This window comes from Lipotes vexillifer, unplaced genomic scaffold (genome assembly GCF_000442215.2).
Source record: "Lipotes vexillifer unplaced genomic scaffold, Lipotes_vexillifer_v1.1 scaffold838, whole genome shotgun sequence".
Lineage (NCBI taxonomy): Eukaryota > Metazoa > Chordata > Mammalia > Artiodactyla > Lipotidae > Lipotes > Lipotes vexillifer.
Genome location: NW_006769660.1, coordinates 488,870 through 500,648, shown reverse-complemented (window position 1 = coordinate 500,648; position 11,779 = coordinate 488,870). Strand labels below are relative to the sequence as shown.

Genomic DNA, 11,779 nt, shown 5'->3' with positions numbered 1-11,779 from the left:
GTGTGGGGGGGTTTCTTTGTTTTGTTTTGTTTTGTTTTTAATTTGGCCACGCTGCTCAGCTTGCAGGATCCTAATGCCTCGACCAGGGATTGAAGCCACGCCCTCGGCGGTGAAAGTGCAGAGTCCTAACCACTGGACCACCAGGGAATTCCCACAGGATTGTTTTTTGATTAAGCATAAGCAGGATACTAATGTAGATTAAAATAGAACAGCTCTGATTGAAGTCAGGTTGGGGAGATGTGGATGCCTAACCTGATAATTCAGCTGATAAAACCGTAGCGGTCCCTCTGGGAGACCCCAGTGTTCCTGGGAACACTATATGAAAAGCATTTTTCTATTCCAACCCCCTTTTGATACACATGTGTAGACTGAATCAAATCCACATGGTTAGCTAACAACAATCGGCTATGAAATCCAATCTTTTGGTTAATTAGCCAAGTTTGCTTTGTCCTTGTTGTTTTTTGGTATCACCTACCTGTGTTAGTAGATTAAGTCCTTGTCATCAGCAGGCCACTGATAATAGGTACATATGTGACATTGGAGGACTAGGCCATTGGGCCTCCTTTTAACACAGCTGAGACAAGTTTAAAGTCAGATGAGGGACTTGACTAAGGGGGGATGGCTACTTGAGGATCTTCAAAGACAAAGCAAATGTGAGGGTGGAGGTGGTTGATTTCAACTTGGCCATTCCTGCGCCTTCAGGGTTGAAGTCTTGGCACTGGCTTCAACTCAGCTTGGCTGTCCCATGTGGGCCTAGTCCTGGATCACAAGTTTACATCGATTTCAATCCTGCCTGTGTTGAGAGGAGCTGCCACAGGGATTTGCTGAGGGTGCTGGAAATTATGCTTCCCCTACACACAGCATGATATAGGTTATGCTATAGTCTTTTACAGCATTTAAAAAATTGGCAGGGAGAGCCAGCCTATTAGTTGGTGCCACCTTAGCAAAGGCAGCGTAGAGTGGGCGGCCACCAGAGATGCCTAACTTTGTGTTCTGAAGAGCGGCCAGAGGCGCTATGGAGTGGCCCAGGGACTGTTTACACGTGAGGTGGACCACAGAACAGCACGTACCAGAGGGAGAAGTCCAGGTCAAACGGAGAACAGCCTCACTGAACAACCAGGAGTGTCGTCACCTGTACCCAAGGCGATCTCAGCAGCAGCAGCAAGTACCTGTGGTGGACTTCCAGGTGGAACTGAGACAGGCATTCTTAGCTGAGACACCAAGAGGTGGTTAAAGCAGTATTGGAACACCCAGGTAGCAGATTCCAAGAGAGAAAAAACAAAGAAAAAATAACAGGCTCTATCTACTATTCGAAGCTTCCGCCCCAGCTTGCATTGTTTGTAGGAGAACCTGCGTCATACCTTGATCTGTAGCCTTCCCTTAGGTCTTAAGGATCCCGAAACTTTCCTGTGGACATTGGATTTGGTGGAAAAGCAATCATGACTGTGGGAAAGAGAAGCAAGATGCTGCAGCACATTTACTACAGGATGAGATGTATCTTGCAAGATGACCAGATCTTCCTTGGTGCCTTTAAGGCTTTTGACAAGCATATGAACTCGATCCTCTGCGATGGTGATGAGTTCAGGAAGATCAAGCCAAAGAATGCTAAGTAGCCAGAGCATGAAGAAAAGCAGGTTTTGGGTCTGGTGTTGCTGCATGGGGAGAACTTGGTTTCCGTGACTGTGGAGGGACCAACCCCCAGAGATACTGGCATTGCTTGGGTACCACTTGCTGGAGCTGCAGGAGGCCCTGGGGTTGGTAGGGCAGCTGGCAGAGGTGTTCCAGCTGGTGTTCCAATGCCCCGGGCTCCTGCTGGATTAGCAGGCCTTGTCTGAGGGGTTGGGGGCCCATCCCAACAGGTAATGACCCCACAAGGAAGAGGCACTGTCACAGCTGCTGCAGTTCCTGCTACTGGCAGCAATGCTGGAGCCCCAACTCAGTATCCACCAGGACGGGGGATTGCACCTACACCTGCTGCTCGAGTAACCCCACCTCCAGGAATTATGGCTCCTCCACCTGCTATGAGACCATCCATGGGCCCACCAATTGGGCTTCCTCCTACTCGAGGGACACCAGTAGGCATGCCCCTCCAGGAATGAGACCCCCTCCCCCAGGAATAAGAGGTCCATCTCCCCCAGGAATGCATCCACCAAGACCCTAGGATACTATTGGTCCTTCTTAGTCACTTTTTTTCCTGCAATGTGTCTTGTGAAATGTGTGGACTGTTTGTGAGCTTTTTGTCCCCTCTGCTGCATTAATATTAGCTAATAAATACAGAGATCAATTAAACTGAGGTACTGTTCTACAAAAAAAATTGGGGGGTTGTCTATATTGCAGGATGTCCTTTCATTCTTTCACTAATAGAGGCAGCAGGATGTACGTAGAAGAGAATATGGTATGGGGACTCAAGGGATCTGTGTTCTAGACCAGATCTTTTCACCAATTAGCTGTGTGTTTGGGGGACATATTATTTAGCCTCTCTGCACCCCCGTGTCCTCATCTGTAAAATAATGCCCTCTGGCTCAGATTTGTTTCTGAAATGCTTTTGGCTTTACTGGGCCGTCAGAAAAATCTAATGCTCTCTGTCTGGTGACTTTGAGTTAAATTATATTAAAACAAAACAAATAATGATAAGCAGTCATTTTATGAATAAAATGCTTCTATATGCCAAGAATTTTAAATTAGGCTCCATGACAAAAACATTTATTTCTGATATCAGTGAAAACTTGAGATAAGTCAGTAAGGATGGTATTAAGCCTTGTAAATATCATCCAACTGTGACTTGGAACTGTGGAACTGTCCCCATGGGTGAGAACATCTGGGCACTCTGCTGGCTTCATTTCAGGCGTTCACTTCTCCAATACATGCTTGCTTTGTTTCTTCCATATCTCATTATTCAACTAAAAAACATATATTCAGTTGATACCATGGATTCATTCAATAAATGTCATTTGATGCATCTTGAAGGAGGAAGACCTGCTACATATGTAACGCTGTTTTCATTGTTAATAATAATAGTATCACTATAAAAGATAAGTTCCCAACTTTGAAGATCTAATAATCTCACTCAGGAGGGAAAATGTATATGGTAAAGCGATAGGTGACTTCATATGACAGTACATGAATAGGGTCCAAGAGAAGGATACAGGATATAAGCTTTGAAGTGAGGGGGGGGGGGGATGATGTGGGCTAGAGTGTACAGGAAGTGTTCAGGAACGTCTTCCGCTGTTCCTTAACACGTAAAATTAGCGCAGGTGAAGAGGAAAGAGGCCACTTTAGGTAGGGGAAAGGGCTGTGCAAAAGCAGCGAATTAGATAAGATTAAGAGATATATGAATTTGCTAAGATTAAATATATATGAATTTGCTAAAGACCTGGATCTTTAGCAGGTGGAAAGAAAGGCTTCTATGAGAGACTAGTGGGGGCAGGGATGGCATAGAATCTTCCATTCTGGGAAGGTATTGAAAGTCGGGTGAAGAATTTTGGCCATTATCTCACAGGCACAGAGGTCCTTCTTTCCTTTTTCTTTATAAGCTGTTTGGCTCAGTGGAAATGTTATTAGTAAAACCACAGAGGAGTCCTAATAGAAAAGGAAAAAAAAAAGACCGTAGAAAAGCCACTTGGGGAGCAGGTGAGAACAAGAGGTTATAAAACACTGGAAAGGCAGCAGAGCTTGGAAGGCCCATGACGGAGGCAGAGACCAGACTGTGTGACCATTTCAGGGTTCAGTTTCTCTTGCTCTGGATACCGTGGGCTGGAAGGCAGTGCAGGGTACCAAGGAGATGTCTGGAGGAGAATGCTGGAGAAAGAGAGCAGAACAGAAGGAAGAGACCAGGAGAAGACAGATGGAGACAGAATCAGACAAGAGTGAAGGATGAGGGGAACAAAGAGTGCGTGGTCAATGAGGTGGAAGACAAAGGAAATTAATCAAAATGATTATGTGGCAGGTTTGGAGTTCAACTCATAAGAATATGTAACTATTTTACGTAAATTATTCTCCTTTGACTTCAAGCCCCCAATCTGCAGGAGGCAGAAATGTAATCTCAGTCATTTCAGCTTCCTCCCGTCAAATCCCCAAACTTGTCCCTCATTTCTGGGGACTTCAGTAGTACCAAGGTGATGGAGGTGGCTGGAGCGGGCAGGGCATCTGCCCTTGGTTGGGCATCTGTCCACTGAGCGTGTGTCAATCCTGCCACAATCACCAGTCCATGCAGTTCACCGCGGAGGCACACCTCATTCTTACCTAGCAGGCATTCAGGGTCTCCCAGGGCCTCTTCTGGGCCCCTCTCTTTCACTGGAGAATCGTGGTGTTTGCGCAGTGCTGGCAGTGAGGACGTTCAATAGATTTGCTATCTCCCTGGACAGGTCTTCTCTGCCCTGGGAAAATAAAGTTATCTCAGGATTTCGTCCCCCTGCCCTTCCGGTACCCCCAGAGACCCAACCCCAGAGTAGGACCAACTTGTTTCCAGGTTTTCTTCCCTTCTACTCCAACTTTCCTCCTTCTCCCAAATGCAGGGAACTGTCTGCATTTTTGAGGGCAGATTGCACTCTTATCAAATGCTCCCCTCTCACCTTCCTATCTCTGATGAGGCTGAATTATCTTATATGCAGGAAAGATGACACAGAGTGGTTTTATGACTTACTTGAGGTCACACTGCTTGTCAGTGACAAAATGGGTAAAATTGAAAATATGCTATAGCTTGACTACCATTTTTTTCCTCCCCCCCTTCCCTCTTCCCTTCCTCCCTTCCCCCTCCCTCCCTTCCTTCCTTCCATTCTCCCTCCCTCCCTTCTTTTTTTCCCTCTTTTCTCCTCTCTCTCTTCTTTCCTCCCTCTCTTCAAAAGAATTTATTACGTGCCAGACTGTACACAAGTACCAGATATACCATACTGAACAAATTAAACAAATGAAATGTATTGCTTTCATGAATTGCCAGTCTAGTAGGGGAGATGGACATCAAACATTGCATACACAGACTCGTAATTAAACTGTGGTCAGTACAATGGGTTCTATGAGAAAGTAGTAAGGAGAATCTAATTTAGACTAGACAATCAAGGAAGACCTTTCTGAGGAAGAGACATCTGAACTGAGAACTCAGACAGAGATGAGAGCGTTCCAGGTATAGGGAATGGCTTATGCAAAGAGTTGGCATGTTCAAGGAGCTCAAAAACATGCCTGTGACTGAACTATTTGAAAGGGGGAAAATGAAACAAGATGTGGTTGGAGAATGAGAAGGACCAAAGTCTATAGGGCTTTATCAGCAAAGTTAAGAAATTTGGATTTTATTCTAAGCTTAATTGAAAACAAAACTTAAGCAGTGAATGACATAATCTGATTAACATTTGAAAAAATTTATTCTGGCTGCTCTGTGGAAAGTGGATTGGCGTGAGGAAGGATGGAAAAGAAGAGACCATTTGTGAGTTGGGGGCCCTTTAAGTATTCTTGGGAAAGGTGATGTGGGTTTGGAGCAGGGGTGCGAAAATGGGGAAGGGAAGAAATGGAAGAATCAAGTAGTACTTTGGAAGAGTTGACAGATTACTGGATTTGAGATGTTAGGGGGGACATAGCTCCCCAATTTCAGACATGAATTATTATTCCCTCTACTCTAGAAACCCTATTGAATCCCATTAAGATGTAAGTTCGGTTGTTATAATAGAAAACCATGTGAGATAGCCTTTTCTAGAATAGCAGATGTCAGCGCTTCAAGGACGTATGGCACCGAGATGGCTAGATATTTCCAAGGCATGTAAATTAGATAAGTGGATAAATCAGGAATCTGGTATAAGAAGTGTGTTTACAACCCCCAAGCCTATTCTTAGATACTGATTAATAATAAGTTTTTACCAAATAATTCCCAAAATTGTTATTAATATCGATCACCAGACACTTGTAAATTTTCAACCACATTTATGTCTCTTGCCTATATTTGATCCCAATAATAAATAAGGTGGATTTCTTCCCACACAATAGAAATAAATAGGGCCCCAGTAACTTGGTAGGTCATAGATCAAATGACAATAACTCATAGGTCAAATGACAATTCAGAGGTGGAGGAATGACTGGACCCTTCATCTTTGTAACAATCACTGAGATCTAGGAAGAGAGAAGAGCTGCCTAACAGTCCTTTAAACATGTTGATTCATTCCAGTCTGGGTTGTTTTCACTGAAAACTTAGAAAAACAATCTGTAAACTGGTCCTTGGGCCTTGGTGAGAATTTCTCCAAGGCAAGTGAGGCCCACGTTGGGAGCATGTACAGTAAGGATGAGCATAGCCATCAGTCTTTCACAGTAAGACTGTTTCTCAGTCCAACATCTAGACTCTTATTTGGTCTTCCAGTTTGGGGCAGTTTGACACCCTAACAGAAGATAGTTGAGTCACCTTGGTAAATGACTTCATGTAGTTATTATTACAGTAAGTAGTTCTAGCAAAGAAAGAAAGCAAATCTGAACAAAAACAATGTTGGAGCAGGTGTTCTAGCTGTTGGGGAAAAGTTATGAGTGACATCTCTCAATCACCTTGTTTCTCGAATAATAATATATTACTTTTTAGAGGCATTGCTTTTTTTGAAGCATTGCTTTTCTTCTGTGTGCCACCTTTTATAAATTTCACATCTGATATTTTCCCCCTTTGAGTGTGCCACAGCAGAAGCAAGTTATGTTTGCAGAAGGTGAGCCAGAGGAATGTTAATCCTGTTTGGAATAAAGCTGTTTCCTAAGTTTATTTAGAAACCAACGTAACACTTAGCAAGACACTTCTGATATATTTTGCCTTTTATTTGAGTTTCTCAAATCCAAAATGTTGCATTTTAGAGCTTAGAGAAAATTTAAATGAAAACAACAAAAGACCAATTTCTCATGTCCCTCAATTGAAAAATCTGAAAGGAAGAGTATCTGCATTAAATGATGTTATGCACATTTTAGCAGTAGACCAGACACAGACATCCGTGTATCACATTTTCTTCCCATGTGGAAAGAGCACTGATTCAGGGGAATGCTTTCCCCTTATACCAATGGAGAGGAAAAGGGATTCTATTTTCTAGGTATCTTATTTAGTAAAATTAAGCAAAGCTGGATTTAAAGCCTTTAATGAAGACAATAGAATATGTTAAGTAACCAACTAATATTCTGCTGGAAACCTGACAACCCTCAGGAGGCCTCACAGAGTCTATGATTGGACTGTGAGTCTCTTCCAACGTGTTTTTGATTTGGATAACTCCAAATCTACCCCATCCCCTTGCCATTTCAAGCAGCACTATCACAGTTCAGGCAATCAACAGACACCTGGAGGAAGAGACTATTCAATCTGCTGTCGGGAACGCAAGGGAGACCGGATGTTAATTTGCAGCAGTCACCTCAAAATTGGGACACGTGGTGCTCCTGCGGACTCCCCCACCTCTGAGAAGACTCTCCTCAGAGACTTCCTTTCATTCCCTCGAGACCGGATCAAGTTGTCTTGGACGTGCCATACGAAAATGCTATAGATGCAGCAAGAGAAATGACTTTCTTTTCCTCTGATGATTATCGCGAAGAACTCACGTCAAGAATAAGTAAACTTACCTTCAGAGTTTAATAAGCACTGATTGGTAGAAGGGGAAGGAAAGTGGAACTCAGAAATTCTGTATTCCACACGTGCTTGTGCTTCTCTTCTGTAGCCTGGGTTAGGTGTGTGGGCTAGCTCAGTTAGAAAGGAAGCAGGCCAAAAGGAGAGGTAGATAATAAAAAGGAACTTTATCAGGGAGCTTCCTATATTGTTGATAGTTAACGTCATTATGAGTGTCTAGTGTTTCCACTAGAGATGTCCAATATGCAAATAAACAAATGGTCATGGACACAGTCCCTTCAGAATTAGCCACTTGAAGGGACGATTGAAATGTAGTGGGGATTTCGGGGGTAGGGAGAATACATACACTTAAATGGATAATTTGTCATTACCTGAGGCCCCTATTGGCATTGATAATGTTCCACAAGGGCTTAGAATTTAGAGATAGGTTGAATAAAAATGACCAAGGAAAACACAGCAGTGAGTGTATGTAAATGCCATCCAAGGCCAGTGTGATCCTACTACAAATACCAAACATTTACTGTGTCTTTCTAATGTGCGGATCAATGATCTAAGTCCCCTCTATGTATAAGTTATTTAAATCCTCATAACAATGGGAATTATTATTCCCATTTTATAAGAAGTGAAACTAAATCACAGAAAAGTTGAGTAACTTGCTCATAGGAACATGGTACTAATAGCACATCCAAAGCACATTATTCTGACTCTTCACCATGATGACTACAGTGCGTCTGTAATGGGAGAACAAAATGGAACTTGCATGAAAAACGTACATAGCAAGTAGGCTGTACATGGTTAATTAGCTTACCAGTAGGCATCATTTTAAGGGTTGCCTAATTAATGGTTTAAGAATAATTCCTTTATAGAAATAGTTTATGTATAAATAGTTCAACAGATAGTGATATAATGCCATGCTCATCGTAATAAACAATATGTTTTAGATCTGCAGGACCTTACTGCCAAATGGTATGTACTTTTTATTCCTTCTTTTGAAGAAAATTAATTGAACCCATGAACTGTTGGGCATATCAGGTACTTTAGTCAGTGTACGTTAATTTGAATAAAATTACATTGAAGTATTGGGATCCTAGGTTTAAAACAGTGACTTGGGATTTTTTAAGGGTACCAGAGGCAACTCCTGTAATCTCTTTTATTCCTGAATCTCTGTGCCTCATTCTGACGAATTTTGGCTAGGAACTGTACAAAAGTCATCCTCACAAAATACAGATGTTCTGTTTTGCTGAAGACATGACTTTATAATTATGTCTAAATGTCTTTGTCGTCTAGAAAACACAAAAATAAGAGCCCGAGGATTTGAGAGAAGGTTTGGAACATAGCAATGGAGGAATAACATTCCTAGAAGAAGTGAAGATACTTTCTCCTCCCTGGTCCACCTGAGCGTGCCACGTCCAGTGAAAGTGATGAGAGGATGGTGCTTGTGAAGTGTACACATGCAGTGACACCCTCACCTTCCTAACATCTACAGATGCCATCGTAGACGTTTTTCAAGCCCTCTTTTTGCCATACACACAGCTTGGAATACTTTGGTAGGCCTTTTACCTAATTTTTAACCCTCAGAGATGCTAAGGCAGGGGCAAGCGTATGGTATAAATGGAATGAATGAAGGCAAATGAGTGCAAAGAGAAGCATTTACCTAACCTCAGGAAGATAGACAGATAGGTCTTTCCCAAATTGTTGGAGAAGTAAAGAGCTATTGGATCAATCTTTATGTGATTGTTCCTCCTTAGTTTTAATAAAATATTCCAGTTTGGGGGAAATTCCTTCCCTTGTCAATAAAATATAAAAAGAAGAAAACTTTAAAATATTTGCGGCCCTTCCTCTAGAATTTCATGCGAATTTTGCCTCTCTCTCTCCTCTTGATATTCCTTTTCATGCAAAGGATTCTTGTTTATTTCTTCCATTGTATTTTTCATGAAGAAAATATAGTGATTATCCAAGATAAGCAGACAAGATCAGGGCAGAGTTTACCTTTCTTCATGATTCAGTACCGGACTTGTTTAGATTCAGTGCTCTTGAAGGCAATAGGTGTGTCTTTTTTATCTTTATAGGTATCTGTGTACGTATTAGGCACACAGTAACTTATCTGACTGTATCAATTAATGAACAAACAAGAACGGATGACAATAGTAGATGTTTCTGTAAGGTTCTCAAAAAAGATTTAGAGAACATTTTGGAATTCAAGTTAAAAAAATTCACTGAAATGAGATTTTGGGGGATTTCATGTGATTAACTCTTTATATTATCTTGTAGTAATTATACAGAAATCTCTATTTATGTAAACACAGTGAATGCATCATAACACTAGAATAAGTATACAAATACTGCATGTCAAATTAGGTTATAATCACTTTCAAGGGACGTGATTTCCTAGTTAAACAGATTCGTTTACATCTTGTGAAATAAAAAATAAGTGAAAATAACTATATAAAATCAGGCTTACAGCTGGACAGATCTTCTTGGCAATGGTCCAGGCACTGAATGGGGAAAGCCCCTCCAGCTGAGGAATGCTCCGGATGCCCAGGATGACTTTGCAGGCTCGGCCTGGAGAGGGGTCTTTGGCTGCTGGCCTGACTTCATCCTGTCCCTAGTTACCTATGGGGAAGATGGGCTACCTTGACATTTAAGATGAGACTCTTGCTGTGAGGGGGTTGGGATGGAATGGAAACTTGCTCAGTAGAGGAGAAAACAAAGGCAATTCAACATTACACGCTTAGGTAAAAAGCATATTAGAATAAGTCAGGGATCCTCTCACTAGAAGAACAAATAGGTGAAGCTGGCATTGGAATCACAGGAGTTTAGAGTCAGGGTTTGAGTATCACAGATCATCTGGTCCAACCCTTGTAAATAGATGGGGAACGTGGCCAAACAAGGCAAGGAGCAGTACCAAGATTGAGACCCAGAACTTTTCCTCCCAAATCTGGTGCTTATTTATGACATAACTGAAGCTCATCCTTTTAAGGGAGATCATTTTTAAAAAACTGCTCATTTTGATGCATATCTCTAAAAAATACATTTTGCATTGCCCTGACTGAGCTAACACTTCCTGCAATGTTCCCTTACGTTGACAGCAGAGGGGCATATTTGTAAAGCTCAGTTATTACATGGTGTCGTAATATGGTGCCATTCTCTATGGCTAATTGTGAAGAGAATTTTGCCTTTTGCTAAGCTTTTGTAAGCCAGGTGTTTTTGCTTATCTTGCCTCTGTGTCACCATCATGTTCATCTACTACTTATTTTTGTTGTTTATAAGAATTCAGTAAAACTATTTTTTTTAACCCATGGATTCTTACTTGGAGGTAGCTCCATATTCCTCCTACTGAGTAAAAATTCTTTGGTTTTTTACTGTGGCCTGGGAGCCAGATCTGGCCTACTGCCTGTTTTTGTCAATAAAATTTTGTTGGAGCACAGTCACGCTCATTTGTTTGCATATTGTCAATGGTTGTTTTGTACCACAACAGCAGAGCTGAGTAATTGTGATAGAGACGATATGGCCCATAAAGACTAAAATATTTGCCATTTGGCCCTTAACACAAAATGTTGCCAACCCATGATCTCGAGTGTGAACCGTCGATTATCTCGCTGGCTGGATAAGAGAGCCAAATAAAATAGACACTACACTGTAGCTGCCCTGAGCACTACTTACTCACAAGTGTTTGTGGCCAGGAGTCATAACCATGGCACCAAACAACATGGAGAGAACTAACAACATCCTAGTCTGAGGAACACAAGGCTTCTCCAGATTTGTTTAGATTATTTTCAAACCCTGTTCCTAGAACCATCCCCAATCTGTACTAATACTATAAACTTGTAGCTTTTCCATTACAAATTTATTGTTATTTCTTTTACCTCTTTTTTTTTTTCCTTAGGTAAAGGTAATTAGGCTATAAACAGAGGTCTGACAACTAATTTCAGTCAAGGCAAGATTAATACAAAGCAGGCAGATAATTTTCATCCTGTGAAATTAAAATAGATACATTTTAATGACATTCTGAAAAATCCATGTCTAATGTTTTTCCTTTGTTTTCCCTCACCTTCCCTTGTTCTCGTGTGATCCCTATTGTGTGTGGGTAGTGACACGTGCTAATTCAGGCAAACTACCAGCTCACTCCTTGCTGTCCTCCACAGCTCTTCCTCCCATCCCCAGACCTTTGGGTTGGGTGGAAAGCTGCTTCTTTCCTTTGCTTGTAGGGGTTTCCCT

The 11,779-nt window shown here is 41.8% G+C and overlaps 2 pseudogenes; both read left to right on the top strand.

Annotated features, from left to right (window-relative positions):
* The first annotated feature begins 1,015 nt into the window (after positions 1-1,015).
* Positions 1,016-1,234, top strand: LOC103088933 (SNRPN upstream reading frame protein pseudogene; annotated as a pseudogene).
* A 205-nt stretch (positions 1,235-1,439) lies between these two features.
* Positions 1,440-2,161, top strand: LOC103088666 (small nuclear ribonucleoprotein-associated protein N pseudogene; annotated as a pseudogene).
* The last annotated feature ends 9,618 nt before the right edge of the window (positions 2,162-11,779 follow it).